Below are 20,240 nucleotides of genomic sequence, written 5' to 3'. Positions count from 1 at the left end.
TTTTAGTGTGTGAAATAAATAGACTTTTCATGAATTTTTCTGTTAAAATACTCTTATTTTTTCTAAATTTTCTCAATGAACCGGTCTAGATGAAATTGTTTGATTAAAGCGGTTTGACTGTGAATGTGTTTTTGTATGAAATGGTATTTAAAACCTAGTAAGAACGAGTAAAATTGGCTCAAGAGTAATATATAAATGGATGTCATAATGGTTTCACGAATTATTTCATGTATTATTTCTATAATTATTTCATTGGTTTTTCAAATTGATTCAATACTTTCAACAAGAATATTTTTTTATAGTTTTAGTTTTACTTTTCTAGATATTAAATTTTGCATAAAAGTACTCATTTTAGTGTGTGAAATTAATAGACTTTTTATGAATTTTTCTGTTAAAATACTCTTATTTTTTCTAAATTTTCTCAATAAACCGGTCTAGATGAAATTGTTTAGTTGAAGTAGTTTAACTGTGAATGTGTTTTTGTATAAAATGGTATGTGAAACCTAGTAAGAACGAGTAAAATTGGCTCAATAGTAATATAAAATGGATGTCATAATGGTTTCACGAATTATTTCATGTATTATTTCTATAATTATTTCATTGTTTTTTCAAATTGATTCAATGCTTTCAACAAGAATATTTTTTATAGTTTTAATTTTACTTTTCTAGATATTAAATCTCGCGTAAAAGTACCCATTATAGTGTGTGAAATATATAGACTTTTCCTGAATTTTTCTGTCAAAATACTCTTATCTTTTCTAAATTTTCTCAATGAACCGGTCTAGATGAAATTGTTTGGTTGAAGCGGTTTGACTGTGAATGTGTTTTTGTCTAAAATAGTATGTGAAACCTAGTAAGAACGAGAAAAATGGCCCAATACTAATATTTAAATGGATGTAAGAATGGTTTCACGAATTATTTCATGTATTATTTCTATAATAATTTCATTGGTTTTTCAAAATGATTCAATGCTTTCAACAAGTTTTATTTTTTATAGTGTTAATTTTACTTTCCTAGATATTAAATCTCTCGTAAAAGTACTCATTTTAGTGTGTGAAATAAATAGACTTTTCATGAATTTTTCTGTCAAAATACTCTTATTTTTTCTAAATTTTCTCAATTAACCGGTCTAGATGAAATTGTTTGGTTGAAGCGGTTTGACTATGAATGTGTTTTTGTATAAAATGGTATGTGAAACCTAGTAAGAACGAGTAAAGTTGGCTCAATACTAATATTTAAATGGATGTCAGAATGGGTTCACGAATTATTTCATGTATTATTTCTATAATTATTTCATTGGTTTCTCGAATTGATTCAATGCTTTCAACAAGAATTTTTTTACAGTTTTAATTTTACTTTCCTATATATTAAATCTCGTGTAAAGTACTCATTTTAGTGTGTAAAATAAATAGAATTTCATGAATGTTTCTGTCAAAATACTCTTACTTTTTCTAAATTTTCTCAATGAACCGGTCTAGATGAAATTGTTTGGTTGAAGCGGTTTGACTGTGAATGTGTTTTTATATAAAATGGTATGTGAAACCTAGTAAGAACGAGTAAAATTGGCTCAATACAAATATTTAAATGGATGCCATAATGGTTTCATGAATTATTTCATGTATTATTTTTATAATTATTTCATTGATTTTTCAAATTGATTCAATGCTTTAAACAAGAATATTTTTTTATATTTTTAATTTTACTTTTTTGTAGATATTAAATCTCGCGTAAAAGTACTCATTTTAGTGTGAAATAAATAGACTTTTCATGAATTTTTCTGTTAAAATACTCTTATTTTTTTAAATTTTCTCAATGAACCGGTCTTTTAACGACCCGTTCATACAGATTATAAACGATTCATAATAGTTGATTACATTGCGAGGTACTGACCTCTATGTGATACGTTTTACAAACATTGCATTCTTTTAAAAAGACAAACTTTCATTTCAACGAAAGTTTACAAATATGCATACCAATGATATTATCATGTTCCTAAATATAATTGACTAATCTGACATTCATCTATTAACAATCTTTTTGAACTCAAATGATTTGTATGCAACGTCTTTTGAAATATGCCAGGAATGACTCCCAGTAATATCTCTAAAATGAGCAAATGCACAGCGGAAGATTTATTTCATACCTGAGAATAAACATGCTTAAAAGTGTCAACTAAAAGGTTGGTGAGTTCATTAGTTTATCATAATCAATCATTTCCGTAATAGTAATAGACTACAAGATTTCAGTTTCCATAAATATCCGTACACTCGCAAGTGTATAAAAGTATTCTATAAGTTGTTGAGTGCTTCGGTAACCATACTTAACAATTAATGTGACATATTCCCTTTATTATGAAATCTCCCTACACTGTACCAAGTGTAGTAAAAACGAAGTACTATGCAACCGTTTATGATACTAGAGCGACTAGCCCGGTTGGGGTAGTCAAACCCGAATGATCTATCAATAGGATTCTCGCTTACATGCTCTTACAACATGTAAATATTAGTTACCAAGCTATTAGGGAAAAATATGCAAAGTGGTACAACTCAACGTAGAATATGTTTTTAGTACTTGTGTCCATTTCGTAAAACAGTTATAAAATAGCGCATGTATTCTCAGCACAAAAATATATATAAAAAGGGAGTAATGAAACTCATGTATCAATATTGTGGTTCAATATTGCAGGAAAAGTGTGCAGACGCAACGGAAATGATAAATGCAAGGTTGACCTTTGATTCACGAACAAAACCCCCGAACAATACACATAACCTCCTTAGATATAACCCATAAATTCCTTAGCTTTAACCCATTTGAAAACTCGTTGTGAAATCACCCGAACATAACCCCGTTGTAGTATTTTATGTATACATAACTAATATAAATAATTATATAAGATTAATAATACTAATAATCTTAATAATAATAATAATACTAGTAATAATAATAATAATAATAATAATAATAATAATAATAATAATAATAATAATAATAATAATAATAATAATAATAATAATAATGAATATGATACAGAGTAATATGTGAAGTTTTTTTATGAATGTCTTCACAGATGATCGAACATATATATAGATAATAAATATAATATTATAATAATATAATAATATAATAAAGTAATAATATAATAATAAAATAATAATATAATAATAAAAGGAATCAAACGTGTGTAATCTTAGCCGCCTCATTTTTGTTAGTTTATGCCGACAGTTTTCACGGACTGGTATTTAGTACTTTGTTGCTAATAATTGACGGGTAAAAATATGAATTATAATTCCACTTTTTATATTTGAATATATATATATATATATATATATATATATATATATATATATATATATATATATATATATATATATATATATATATATATATATATATATATATATATATATATATATATATATATCTGTTCTGGTCTTAAGATTTATAAATTTAGTCGAAAAAGGTTCGTTTATAAAGTTTATAAGCGTAATATGTGTTTTCCTAGTTTTTGACTGGACAAAGATATATAATATAATATTAATTTAAATATAATAATATAATAAATATAATAATAATATAATAATATTGAAATAAAATATAATAATATAATAATAAATTTAGAATCTAATATGAATCGTAAATTTTTAAAAAGTCGTATTTTTAAAATACTCCAGGGATATTTTATATAACTTATAATTAATAATTTTAATCATGTCGTTTTCATGTGAATAGTAAATGAATTAATTTCGTTTTATTTACTATTCAATGAATAGTAAATGAATTAATTTAAATTCAACTATTTAAGCTACACGTTGTTGTACGTTGTGCTTTACAAATTGTACATTTTTAATTTAACTTCATTTCTTAAAAAAAATTACAAAAATTATATCATAAAAATAAAATGACTTAATACGTAAAAATTTTAATTTGAAATAGCATCGTTTCATAGTAAATTTTTATCATTTCATATATAAATATTATAAAATTCAGTTTTCTAGAATTAATTATATTCAAAATCATTTTATTAAGAGGTTATAATAATAGAAATTATTATATCATAAAACGTTTTCATTTAAGAAAGTAAAATCATATATAAATCGGGTTCGAGTTTTAAATTATAGGTTGTTCGTAAATCGTAGGGTAAAGTCCAATGGTTAATTAAATGTATGAAAAAATATTTTAATGCAACACATCAATTTGCTTATCTTTTCGGGGTTATCAGAGTTTAAATTTGACCGAAATTTCCGGGTCATGACAGTACCTACCCGTTAAAAGAAATTTCGTCCCGAAATTTGGCTAAGGAAATTTGATAACAAAAATGAGGGTATTTTCGTATCACGAAATATGATATAACTTGAATTCTTTAAATGAATTCGATTGTTAGTATAATCATTATCAAAGAAAATGATAAGATCGATGATTGGAGTATTTTGAGTACCCTAAATGGGTCGGGTTCCATTTTATGATAAGCACAAGTTAATAAATTTCTCACTATTGAGAAATACAAGTGAAATGATAAAGATTTCTCCGGAAATATGATAGATAGGATTTCAAATGAGCATAACTAGTGTTATAAGCAGAAAGAAAAATGTAATGGCACGATTATATTAGCAAACTACTGGAATCACGGAAAGTATAGAACTATCAAGAAAATACATTCTCGGTATGTTCAGATTTTAAGTAAAATAAAAGAGTCGCGTAACATGGTACATTGTGAGGGTAATGTTGATCAAGTACTACCTTCATCATGTGCCATTAGAACTTCCGCATGACTTACTATAATATAATCACGTTGATCGGGCATCATTATATTACACTAACTCAAGCTTTCATTCCAACACTACTCCAAATATCAAGAATTTTAAATTCAAATGTCACCGAAATTTAGGAACTAAAATAGTTTCCTTTATGATTTATTACAGATAGCGCGAAGAGATAATTAATTTCGGACAAGAATAGTTATGAAGTTATTTTTTAGAAATATTGAGGATATTTATAATGGAAGATATGATGATATCTTAGAATTTCTAAGATCGAAGGATGATGAAGAAAAAAAATCCGCAAGAGTTTAGAATATGTAAGGAGCAAGGGATTCGCTAAAGATTTCAGCAGTGTAACGACCCGGATTTTTCCGATAATTTTATACATATAAGATTAATATTTACATAAATTAAACATTACCAACATGATAAGCAATCCAAATTATTGAGTCCTGTGTTTTTGAAAAGAGTTTTACACAACGTTTGACCGTCCAATTTGATCGATGATATCACGAACTATATAACATACGATAATTATACGATTGTGTACATATACGTATTTATACATATTTAACATGATCTAAGGATGGTTTAACATATCATTGTGTACTAATAACAATGAGTTATAAGTATACTTTGAGACTACTAACTTAAGTTTTCAAAACGGTAATTATACGTAACGTTCTTTGACATATATACCGATGATCTATAATGCTTATACAAGTATCATATAAATACGTATTTAATCACTTTTAAAGGGATTAAATACATAAAACAATATAAGTATATTCACAAAAGATAGTTATATTTGAATTCTCATTCTGTTTCCTCAAGATTTCTACACGTATACCTAAGGTATATGTACCCGTATTATACTCAGCTTCTAGATGTATTTACTATTGATAAATACCAATTATTAGACCTCAATTATCTGCTCTTAGCAGCCTTGGTTAGTCAACAACATGTGGGATCAAGTAGGAAGACTTATGAGCTAAAAATCAAAACTTAAAATCTATATATATACATACATATACACGTTTACATATACATACATATACTTCCATATCAACTTTATTTCAAGATAAATGATCTTCTAAACTCTCTCATCTTCAACCTTCAAGTGTTCATGTAATCAAGGTAAAACTTCATTATCATAAGTTTTTAACTTCATAATCAAGGTAAAACTATGTTTAAACTTTGATTCAATTCATGTAAGTTAATTATCTTAAATCAAGATATAAACTTACTTACAACATTTGTTTCTTTCATGATTTCACTTCTTAATCTTCCAAGTCACCAAGAACAAGTTCATATCTTGTTTATTCAGTAACTTTCTTCATCATACTTGAGGTATAACCTTTGTTCATCATCTTGTTCAATTATAACTATCTTATTAAGAATATACAAATCATAACAACAAGAACATAGTTTGAATGATTTCAAACTTGTTCGCAAACTAAATAGATCCTTCTAACTTAACTTGTTTTATAAAGAACACCTTAAAACTGAATCTATGTTAACACATAAAAATTTCATGGTTTAACTCAAAGTACAAGTATTTTTAGAAAAATGATCATTAAATGTTGTTTTTATGACGGAAAATGATCACTTTCATAAGTTTCACCAAAGTTTGACCTATAACCTGTGATTTCGAATACAAACTAAGGTATTTTCAGTTCATATTCTTAAAATTTGACTCGATCCAAGGAAGTGGCAAGTTGAACCAACAAAAACGGAGTCGTAATGAAGAAACTACGACTAAAACAAGATTGGGTATCCGAAGCTAGTTTAGCTACGAAAATATTTGGAGATAAAGTAAATTAATCATATCTTGGCTAATTAACATGATATTTTATATATATTTACTCATGATTTGATTTTACATATTTCAGGACCACCCGTAAACAATACGAGAAGATTAATTATAAGACCTTATGATTGTACGCAACACGTCATTTGACAACACGGTACTTTATGTACGCAACACGTCATGTGACAACACGGTACCATGGGTCGAGATTAATTCCGATCAATACGAATATGATGGGGTCTTTATTTATTTTATTGAACAACTAATTGTGGACTACTAACATCGGACTGCTAACTACGGACTATTAGATATTGAAAGTATTATAAGTATACATGTAACGATTATTTGAAAAGAAAATATGTTGATATATTATATATGGTTAGGTTCGTGATATCTATCGGAGACCAGGTCGGGTTATATATCTTCAAAGCAAAAGTGAGTATATAGTCCCACTTTTAAACTCTAAATATTTCGGGATAAGAATACGTGCATTTTATGATTTACGTTATGGACACAAGTGATTAAAAATATATATTCTACGTTGAGTTGTACCATTGGCATACTTCCCTGTAACTTGGTAACTACTATTTACATGCGGTATTGTAAACACGAATCCTGTTGATAGATCTATCGGGCCTGACAACCCCAACCGGACTGGACGACCAGTATTCAACGGTTGCACAGTACTTCATTTCGGTGACTACAGTTGGTACGGTGTAGTGAGATTTCATAATAAAGGGAATATGCGACGTTGATTAAATATTAAGTATGGTTATCAAGTGCTCAACCACATAGAATATTTTTATTAAAACGTTTATGTATATTAAATCTTGCGGTCTATATTTATAATGCTGCTAGCATTAAACCTATATCTCACCAACTTTATGTTGACGATTTAAGCATGTTTATTCTTAGGTGATAATTAAAAGCTTCCGCTGCATTATGCCGAATTTAAGCAGGATTTGGAGTATGCATAGTTGTATCAAAAATAGAACTGCATACCGAAAGATTTGTAATGTGAAATATGTTGGAAATCGTATTGTTATTATCAAATGTAAAGTTTGTAAGACTAAGATTATCGCTAAACGATAATCATTATTATGTTATTTAAGCCTTTGGTTATAATAAAGGTTATGGTTTGTATCATAAAAACGTATGCAGATTTTGAAAAATGTCACATATAGAGGTCAATACCTCGTAATGACACCAATAAGTACGTGACATTTATAATCGATATGAATGGGATGCTACAGGTGGTATCAGAGCGTTGGTCTTAGAGAACCAGAAAATTTGCATTAGTGTGTCTTATCCAGTTTGTTAGGATGCACTAGTGAGTCTAGACTTTGACCGTGTTTGATTTCAAAAACTATTGCTTATCCTTGTTGGTTAAAAATTAATATGTAAATATTATGTGGTACTAACGTGCTAGTTGTTGTGTGATAGATGTCTGGCTTAGAACTTGTTATCACATTCAGCGACTCTGAATCAGAATCCTCAGATAGTGTTCCAGTCATTAACCTATCCGATGATGAAAATGACACCTTTGGGGAAGACTCACAATTTCCGAATGAATCAATTGAAGAGGAACCGGAAAGTGATCCTGAGGAGGAAGAAATACAGGAAATTATGAAAGACAAGTTCGAATGAGGAAAGAAACGAAAGGCTACTGAGTTGGAAAATACAAATCTCGAGTTTAGTGAGGATGTTGTGGCACCAACTCCACCAAATACTACCACCCCTATTCCCGCTATTCCTATTAGTTCTATCCCGGCATCCAGTTCTTCAGCCCCTCAGCCAAAACGCAGGGAGACAGCCAGGATAAGCGTTAAGCGATTTCCTGAACACAAATGTTTTGGGTATATAGGCTAAACGATGTGCTGTTGTTTTAAACCATGGGATCATATAACGTTTTGTATAATATTACTAGTGTGGTTTGCTTAATATTTGATGTAAGATAAGCATATGTAAAATAGTGAAGTGTGAAATGCAATAATTTTCCATGGTGGAGAATTATTTGGATGGTGGTAATTAATTTCTGTACTAAGCTATTAAGTATGAACTTTATGTAGAGACCCGTCCTAATCCATCCGGACGAAGTCCATATTGATTATAAACGATTCACAAAAGTTGATTACATTGCGAGGTACTTGACCTCTATATGATACATTTTACAAACATTGCATTCGTTTTTGAAAAGACAATCTTTCATTACATCAAAAGTTGACGGCAGGCATACCATTTCATAATATATCTAACTATAATTGATTTAATAATAATCTTGATGAACGCAACGACTCGAATGCAACTTATTTTGAAATATGTCATAAATGACTCCAAGTAACATCTCTTAGATGAGCAAATGCACAGCGGAAGATTTCTTTAATACCTGAGAATAAACATGCTTTAAAGTGTCAACCAAAAGGTTGGTGAGTTCATTAATTTAACATAAATAATCATTTCATAACTTTTAATAGACCACAAGATTTCATATTTCCATTTCTCATAAACATACGTCCCATACATAGAGACAAAATAATCATTCATATGGATTGAACACCTGGTAACCGACATTCACAATATGCATATAAGAATATCCTCATCATTCCGGGATCCTCCTTCGGACATGATATAAATTTCGAAGTACTAAAGCATCCGGTACTTTGGATGGGGCTTGTTGGGCCCGATAGATCTATCTTTAGAGTTCTCGTCAATTACGGTGTCTGTTCCCTAATTCTTAGATTACCCGACTTAATACAAAAGGGCATATTCGATTTCGATCATTCAACCATATAATGTAGTTTTGATTACTTGTGTCTATTTCGTAAAAACATTTATAAAAAAAATTGCGCATGTATTCTCAGCCCAAAAATATAAAGGGTAAAAAGGTAAATGAAACTCAACATAATGTATTTTGTAGTAAAAATACATATAACGACATTGAACAACTAAACAAAGCAGGGTTGGCCTCGGATTCACGAACCTATATTATTCATATATATATTAAAATGTATACTGAAAATCACATAATTTCATTTATTAATATATGTTATTTAGGTAGTTGTAGTTATATAATATTCATACTAAACTTCGTTTAAAAAAATCATATATTTATATTATATCTTAACTTATGTGTTATATATGTTTATTTTGTATATATATATATATATATATATATATATATATATATATATATATATATATATATATATATATATATCTAAAATGATTATTGTAGTTATATTAGTATATATATATATATATATTATTATATTAAAAATACCTAATCTGTTATATGTAGTCATATATATAATGACAATATGTTTTTCATATACTTATATGAAATATCAATATATTAGTAGTATATATAATAGGTGTGTTTTTGTGTACAAAATATTTATTGATCAAAAATGATAGTTTTGATATTAATATTTTACTAGTAAAAATAATAGTAACTTTATTAATAATGAAAATATTAATAATAATAATGATATTCATTAATAATGATACTCATGTTATTAATAATCATAATAATCTTAATAACTATCACAATGACATTAATACTAGTACTAATAATCCTATTATGATTCTAATACTAATATTAATGGAAATAATAATAAGTTATATTATTTTCATACTAATAAAGATAACAATAATCATAATCTTAATGATAATAATAATTATTATAATTGTATTTATAATTATGATAATAATAAAAAAGTAACTAATATTTATTAGTAACACTAATAATAATGATAACTACAATACTTAGTAATAATACTAATAATTAATAATAACAATAATAATCATAACATTAATAACATAATAATAATGAAAATGATAATAAAAATAATAATACTAATTAATATGTGACTACCTTCAAGAAAATGAGCCTTTTTTTAAAAAAAAGTTGCCTCGTACGAGGCTCGAACTCGCGACCACGCGTTAACCCGAGACTCAATTAAACCACCCGACCGGATCCGCTTTACTGAATTTATACTCAACCAGATTTTATTTAACTCATTTCTACCAGTTTCCAAGTTCCTCCATTCAGCTTTTATATAAAAAAAAATACTCCATGTAGGGATCGAACCCTCGACCTCTAGCTTACCACAAACACTGCATTACCATTCCTTCTACCTTGCTTATCTAACTAATGCCCAGTATATGTTTTATTTAACCTATTATTTTCGGGATCCATCTTCTTCCTCATAAACTCAAATGATCCAACCATCAACAATAATCAAAATAACCATATCGTAACTTCATTAAGGACTTGTACAATCAGGGGAAAAAAAAAATATATATATATATATATATATATATATATATATATATATATATATATATATATATATATATATATATATATATATATATATATATTATATATAAATTGGATAAAAAAAATAAAAAAAAAATTTATACAGCTCATCGCTGCTGCTACTGTAGCGGTTTTAAAAAAAATTTGAATTTGATTTTTATGACGTTTTGGACAATCGTTATAACACGAATTAAGTTTTAAATCATTCCTAGAATCTATATCAAACATCAATTGAATCTAAAACATCGATACATAATCAAATTTTTACAAAGAAAAAATAGTTTGACTTTTTGGAATTATCCTTTGACTTCGAAATTCATGATTAATATAAAGAATTGAAGCAAGCAAACTTATAGAAAGATTAATTGGACGATTTGAAATACTCATGCATTATTAGATTTTGATGATTGTTTCGAAAACGAATTTTTGAAAAAAATTAACAAGAACAGAATGAGTTTCTTTTTAGTCTTTCTGTTTTCTTATTATGTTTAATCGAGATGCAGTTAGTGAATGAATACCCAATGGATTGTATGACTTAGCAGCAATAATTAAAAAAAAATTTGTTTTGTCGTGGAAGGAAATCGACAGAGAGCTTCACGGGTAGAGAAACAACAAAAAAAAAATATAATAGTGGAAAACATATAACTAGTACGCGGTGTATATATCTATATCTATATTTTATAATTTATATTAATATTTAATAATTACTTTAATAATAATAATAATAATATTAATAATTAATAATTAATAATAATATCAAATCCTATAATACTAATAACAATAAAAATAATGGAAAAAAAAATTAGAATACAATGATAATCATACTTTTAAATAAAGATGATAGTTTTTAGTAATAATAATAATAACTTAAAATTATAATTTTATTACTAATTATAATGATATAACAAATTTGATGTATCAATTCTATATATAATATCAAATAATCATATATTAATATTAACATTAATATTAATACTAATATTAATAATGAAAGTAAATATGATACTATTAATATGACATTATATTTTAATTTGTAATTAAATACATTAATGTTGTAGTTTATTAATCACGTGATATTTAATAATTACATATAATATATTACCTTTACATTTTATTACATATGTATTACTTATTCTATATAATAACACATTTTGGATATTTAGCATTTATATATTGTATATACATTACAACATTCATATTATATTAATTACGTATAGAATTCCTATATCTATTTATATATTTATTTTACTAACATCTTAATTATTCTATTTATTATTTTACATTTTTAATTCTTATTGGTTAAAATATACTTTATTAATTTAAAATATATACCTATCTTTCACATGTATAATATATATATATATATATATATATATATATATATATATATATATATATATATATATATATATATATATATATATATATATATATATATATACACAGTTGTTCGTGAATCGTCGGTAATAGTCACAGGTCAAATGAATTCATGTAAACAGTTTCAAAAGTTTTAAGACTCAACATTACAAACTTTGCTTATCGTGTTGAATTCATATAAAGTTAAGTTTAAATTTGGTCGAAAATTCCCGGGTCATCACAGTACCTACCCGTTAAAGAAATTTCGTCCCGAAATTTGAGTGAGACGGTCATGGTTAACAATAAAAATGTTTTCATGACGAATATGAGTTGATAAATAGAGTTTTATCATCATTGAGTAATATGGATAAAATGATTTGATTAATCGAAGCGTATGAATGAAGCTATTACAAAAGATCGAGATGAAGAAATGGAAATTTTCCATAACTTTTGACGTAGTAGCGATTGAATTGAGAAAGTAAGGTGCATCCTAACTTTTAACGTTGTCTTTGTTGAATTCTGGAATTCAATAGATTTAAAGAAAATCCTTGAAACCTAAAAGATTTGATTCTTCAACGAATATGGAGATTAAGATCTCTATAATTAATACGGTGATCTGCCCCGATTACTACGTCTGATATTTCCTTTATAAATTTACAATTTCGGTTCCATTTGTTTTCACCACTTCTATACTCAATTCCCAGATTCAAAAGATTTATGAAAATGCTTATCCCTGTTTTGATCCTTGTTCTTATTCTAACTATCGCAATGATCGTTCTTCTTTTTCAACTCCCACCTGAAGAATCTGTTTATTTCTATTATGCTCTAGGGATTATTGTATTCATAATCCTCCCGTGTCTTTATATTGCTATACGCACTGATATCCACAGTTTGTAATTTCGGTGTTGTTGTTGGGCTTTATATTTTCCCTTATATATCGGAGCTTCATGTTCTTGTTTTCTCTTCCTGACTTTAAATCAAGCGAATAATGGTCCAGAATTCGTAGGTATAGAATTTCGAATGAATTTAATGTTCTAAATAAGAAAGAACGTAATAGCACGATTTGATTTGTCAAATTACCAGAATCACTGAGAATAGAACTATCAAGAATATATTTTCTTGATTTGTTCAGAAGTTAAGTAGAATGAAAGAGTTATGTAACATGGCACGTGATGACGTTATGATTCTGTGAATCATCACGTCCCATTAGAAACTCAGCATGACTTATTATAATATAATCACGTTGATCAAGTGTCATTATATTATACTAACTCATGCATCAGTTCCCAACATTACTTCAATAACATTCATATTTTAAGCTCGAAAGTTTACAGAATATAGAAACTAACAGTTTCTATATGATGTAACACTGATAGCATGAAGAGATAAATGATTTCAGATAGTATTAGTTATAAAAATATATTCAGAAATATCGAGGATATTTATAATGAAAGATACGATAATATCTTTGAATATCTAAGATCAGAGGATGATGGAGACTATTATCCGCAAGGGTTTAGAGTAATGACAACAATATTCGCTAAAGACTTCAGCAGACATTGAATCATTTAGATTCTTTGAAGTCAAACTTATTCTTTGTGATTTGTCCACGGCTTCTTTCATAGTTTCGCATAATCCGCTTTTCGGTACTAAATTTTCTATTGAATATTTCCAAAATAATGATACACAGGAAGCACGAGGAGGAATATAATTTCGAACGAGAATATTTATGAAAATATCCTCAGAAATATTGAAGATATTGATGATGATATTTTGGAATTTCTAAGTTCGATGGTTGATGGAGAAAAATTTTCCGCAAGATTTTAACATGACTTCGGAGCAAGATATTCTCTAAAGATTTCAACGGATCCAGAATTACCTGAATCCTTTGAATATAGGGTTTGGTCCTTGTATTTGTCCTTGGTCTCCTTCATGGGTAGCTCAATATGTTTTTCAATACCCAATTTTCTATCGAGCGTTCTTAACACTCGTTTCTTTATCATCAAACTTTTGGTTGTTTAGACCATCTACCATTTAATGCTATTATATCTGAATCATCGGTTATTAATCCGAGGTGGTTTCAGGAAAATTGTGTTTTTAGATGATTAAACGCTGATGGTAATATGGTGGAATATGAAAGGTTCCCTGGTAACAATAAAAGAGCTCGCGTATATATCAACGTTATAATAAGGTTGTTTCGTACTAAAAGTCGAAGTTGTCTTGCTGGAGCTGTGACAAAACTGGCTATCTCGAACAGCAGATGCAAAGTTATTTTTGGTAATAATAACGCAAAATGAATTAGCACAGCTACATGTTAAACGTTTACTCAGGTTCCGAGTGTTTTCAGGTGCATAACTATATGCATAAATCTTTTCTCTCGTAAATGAAGTGCGGTTGGTTCATCCTCTCGATCGAGGTGTTTTCAAGAATCATGAAAGGTTTGAACGCAGAATGTAATCGTGAAGATACAAATGATGTTTAAGACTAAATCAAGTGGCAACTTGAAGAATTGTTTAGTTTCATATGTTATAATCAATATTTTAATTCATTTTAATTGTCCAATGTTATTAGTCCACAGTCGATAGTCCACAGTTAACAGTCTAATAATTTATATATAGTTTAATATATAATATTCGAATTAATTAATAAATATCGTGACCCGTGTACATGTCTCGGACTCGATCACAACTCAAAGTATATATATTATTATAGAATCAACCTCAACCCTGTATAGAGAACTCGATCATTACTGCATATAGAGTGCCTATGGTGATTCCAAATAATATATATAGATGTGTCGATATGATATGTCAAAACTTTGTATACGTGTCCCGATATTTAAAGTGCGTAAAATAAATAATAGAAATTAAATGACGATAAATAAAGTACGTAAAGTAAACAACAGAAATTAAATGACAATAAATAAAATTGCAAGAATATAAATTGCGATATAATAAATTGCGATAATTAAATTGCAATAAATAAAATGTACTACGGAATTAACAGTTAGCTAGGAACAGTTAGCTAGGATTTTGTTAGTGTGGTTTCTTAATAGAATTTAATATTGTTAATTAGTCTGTTTCTAATCAATTTTTATTGTGTCCATTATTTCTTCATTATGCCACTTGTTGGATTCTGATAGGTCAAAATCCAAATATGAAATTGAATTTGAATGAAAATAGTTATTCTTTGGTGAACGGATACGTATCTCGGTGGTTGTAAATAGGATAGTGAATAACTGTTGAATCAAATTCGAAGAATATACAATGTAACTTATTAATGTGAAATTTAAATATTCCTCGGATATTATCGACCCGTTAAAATATTTTCACCATTAACCGTTTGTACAAAAGAATTTTTTTTTTAATTACAATCTTTTTGAAAACATATATACATATATATTTTCTTCAGATGTAATCATGGATTTAATGAGTCAATATGATATTAAACTCATTTGATTTATCATTAGAACAAGAATATATAATCTCTAACTTATTAGAGATTACATAATGACCATGTCGAACGAAGATAAATGATGTAGAACGATTCGTAGAACAATAATTATATTCGAGGTACAGAATGAGATGTCGAGGCATGGATTGTTGATGGTACTGGTGTTGTTACTGATGATTCTGTTGATGCCGGTGATGTTGCTGAAGTTGGTAAGTTTTGCACCATGTTCTACAAATTGATTACTCGAGCGCGAAGCTCGTTGACTTCTTTGATTATCCCGGGATGATTGTCGGTTGGATCGAGTGTATGAATAAGGTCTAGAATCTGAGTTATGATATAGTCGTGGCGAGATATTTGGGAAATGAGGGGGAAATGGTGTTACGAACAGGTTCGCTGGTAAGTGCTTCAGGTTCTTCGCTAAAAGGTGAATTCGGTTAGTGGATGGGATTGCCTTCTGCGCGTCTCCATTGATTAAGTCGAATATGAATCCATCAGGTGAATTGGGGATGGATGATTGGTTGATTCATTCTGGTGTCGTTGCTTTCGGAGCTTAGATGACTATCCATTCTGAATAACTGTCGGGATAACTATCGAAATAGCTATTGGAATCTGAGGAACTCGAACTGCTTGAGGGATTCATCTCGTACGAATGGATGAAAGATTTTTGATAAGAATTAGATTATAGGATGTAGATTAGTACCCTGCAATACATAATTTACATATGCATATATAATACTAAAATCCCATAAGTTACGGAGGAATCTACGGAATACAACAGGCAAAGTTACAGTAACAGATACGCTAAGATATGAAGTAGCAGATACGCTAAGATATGAATTTTGTCTATACACTATTCATGCAGTCAATGCAGTAAAACGTGTCTAGACTAAGAATGATAAGCAAGTGATTTCCTAAGGATGATAATCGGATTATTTTCGACTAGAAATGATAAGCAAAACTTTTAACATGCAGACACGGTCGAAGTCCAGACTCACTGATGCATCCTAACGACTTATCAGTTAGACACACTAATGCAGACCTGGTTCGCTAAGACCTCTGCTCTGATACTAACTGTAGAGACCCGTCCTAATCCATCCGGACGAAGTCCATATTGATTATAAACGATTCACAACAGTTGATTACATTGCGAGGTACTTGACCTCTATATGATACATTTTACAAACATTGCATTCGTTTTTGAAAAGACAATCTTTCATTACATCGAAAGTTGACGGCAGGCATACCATTTCATAATATATCTAACTATAATTGATTTAATAATAATCTTGATGAACGCAACGACTCGAATGCAACTTCTTTTGAAATATGTCATAAATGACTCCAAGTAACATCTCTAAGATGAGCAAATGCACAGCGGAAGATTTCTTTAATACCTGAGAATAAACATGCTTTAAAGTGTCAACCAAAAGATTGGTGAGTTCATTAGTTTAACATAAATAATCATTTCATAACTTTTAATAGACCACAAGATTTCATATTTCCATTTCTCATAAACATACATCCCATACATAGAGACAAAATAATCATTCATATGGATTGAACACCTGTTAACCAACATTCACAATATGCATATAAGAATATCCCCATCATTCCGGGATCCTTCTTCGAACATGATATAAATTTCGAAGTACTAAAGCATCCGGTACTTTGGATGGGGCTTGTTGGGCCCGATAGATCTATCTTTAGAGTTCGCGTCAATTAGGGTGTCTGTTCCCTAATTCTTAGATTACCAGACTTAATACAAAGGGGCATATTCTATTTCGATCATTCAACCATATAATGTAGCTTTGATTACTTGTGTCTATTTCGTAAAAACATTTATAAAAAAAATTGCGCATGTATTCTCAGCCCAAAAATATAAAGGGTAAAAAGGTAAATGAAACTCACCATAATGTATTTTGTAGTAAAAATACATATAACGACATTGAACAACTGAACAAAGCAGGGTTGGCCTCGGATTCACGAACCTATATTATTCATATATATATATATTAAAACGTATACTGAAAATCACATAATTTCATTTATTAATATATGTTATTTAGGTAGTTGTAGTTATATAATATTCATACTAAACTTCATTCAAAAAAATCATATATTTATATTATATCTTAACTTATGTGTTATATATGTTTATTTTGTGTATATATATATATATATATATATATATATATATATATATATATATATATATATATATATATATATATATATCTAAAATGATTATCGTAGTTATATTAGTATCCATATATATATATATATAGTATTATATTAAAAATACCTAATCTGTTATATGTAGTCATATATATAATGACAATATGTTTTTCATATACTTATATGGAATATCAATATATTAGTAGTATATATAATAGGTGTGTTTTTGTGTACAAAATATTTATTGATCAAAAATGATAGTTTTGATATTAATATTTTACTAGTAAAAATAATAATAACTTTATTAATAATGAAAATATTAATAATAATAATGATATTCATTAATAATGATACTCATGTTATTAATAATCATAATAATCTTAATAACTATCACAATGACATTAATACTAATACTAATAATCCTATTATGATTCTAATACTAATATTAATGGAAATAATAATAAGTTATAATATTTTCTTACTAATAAAGATAACAATAATCATAATCTTAATGATAATAATAATAATTATAATTGTATTTATAATTATGATAATAATAAAAAAACTAACTAATATTTATTAGTAACACTAATAATAATGATAACTACAATACTTAGTAATAATACTAATAATTAATAATAACAATAATAATCATAACATTAATAACATAATAATAATGAAAATGATAATAAAAATGATAATACTAATTAATATGTGACTACCTTCAAGAAAATGAGCCTTTTTTTAAAAAAAAGTTGCCTCGTACGAGGCTCGAACTCGCGACCACACGTTAACCTGAGACTCAATTAAACCACTCTACCGGATCCACTTTACTGAATTTATACTCAACCAGATTTTATTTAACTCATTTCTACCAGTTTCCAAGTTCCTCCATTCAGATTTTATATAAAAAAAAAATACGCCATGTAGGGATCGAACCCTCGACCTCTAGCTTACCACAAACACTGCATTACCATTCCTTCTACCTTGCTTATCTGACTAATGCCCAGTATATGTTTTATTTAACCTATTATTTTCGGGATCCATCTTCTTCCTCATAAACTCAAATGATCCAACCATCAACAATAATCAAAATAACCATATCGTAACTTCATTAAGGACTTGTACAATCAGGGGAAAATATAAATATATATATATATATATATATATATATATATATATATATATATATATATATATATATATATATATATATATATATATATATATATATATTGGATAAAAAAATAAAAAAAAAATTTATACAGCTCATCGCTGCTGCTACTGTAGCGGTTTTAAAAAAAAAAATTGAATTTGATTTTTATGACGTTTTGGACAATCGTTATAACACGAATTAAGTTTTAAATCATTCCTAGAATCTATATCAAACATCAATTGAATCTAAAACATCGATACAGAATCAAATTTTTACAAAGAAAAAATAGTTTGACTTTTTGGAATTATCCTTTGACTTCGAAATTCATGATTAATATAAAGAATTGAAGCAAGCAAACTTACAGAAAGATTAATTGGACGATTTGAAATATTCCTGCATTATTAGATTTTGATGATTTTTTCGAAAATGAATTTTTGAAAAAAATTAACAAGAACAGAATGAGTTTCTTTTTAATCTTTCTGTTTTCTTATTATGTTTAATCGAGATGCAGTTAGTGAATGAATACCCAATGGATTGTATGACTTAGCAGCAATAATTAAAAAAAAATTTGTTTTGTTGTGGAAGGAAATCGACAGAGAGCTTCACGGGTAGAGAAACAAAAAAAAATATATAATAGTGGAAAAAAATATAACTGGTACGCGGTGTATATATCTATATCTATATTTTATAATTTATATTAATATTTAATAATTACTTTAATAATAATAATAATAATAATATTAATAATTAATAATAATATCAAATCCTATAATACTAATAACAATAAAAATATTGGAAAAAAAATAGAATACAATGATAATCATACTTTTAAATAAAGATGATAGTTTTTAGTAATAATAATAATAACTTAAAATTATAATTTTATTACTAATTATAATGATATAACAAATTTGATGTATCAATTCTATATATAATATCAAATAATCATATATTAATATTAACATTAATATTAATACTAATATTAATAATGAAAGTAAATATGATACTATTAATATGACATTATATTTTAATTTGTAATTAAATATATTAATATTGTAGTTTATTAATCACGTGATATTTAATAATTACATATAATATATTACCTTTACATTTTATTACATATGTATTACTTATTCTATATAATAACATATTTTGGATATTTAACATTTATATATTTTATATACATTACAACATTCATATTATATTAATTGC

The sequence above is a fragment of the Rutidosis leptorrhynchoides genome, chromosome 11 (genome assembly GCF_046630445.1).
Source record: "Rutidosis leptorrhynchoides isolate AG116_Rl617_1_P2 chromosome 11, CSIRO_AGI_Rlap_v1, whole genome shotgun sequence".
Lineage (NCBI taxonomy): Eukaryota > Viridiplantae > Streptophyta > Magnoliopsida > Asterales > Asteraceae > Rutidosis > Rutidosis leptorrhynchoides.
This window is presented reverse-complemented; position numbering follows the sequence as displayed.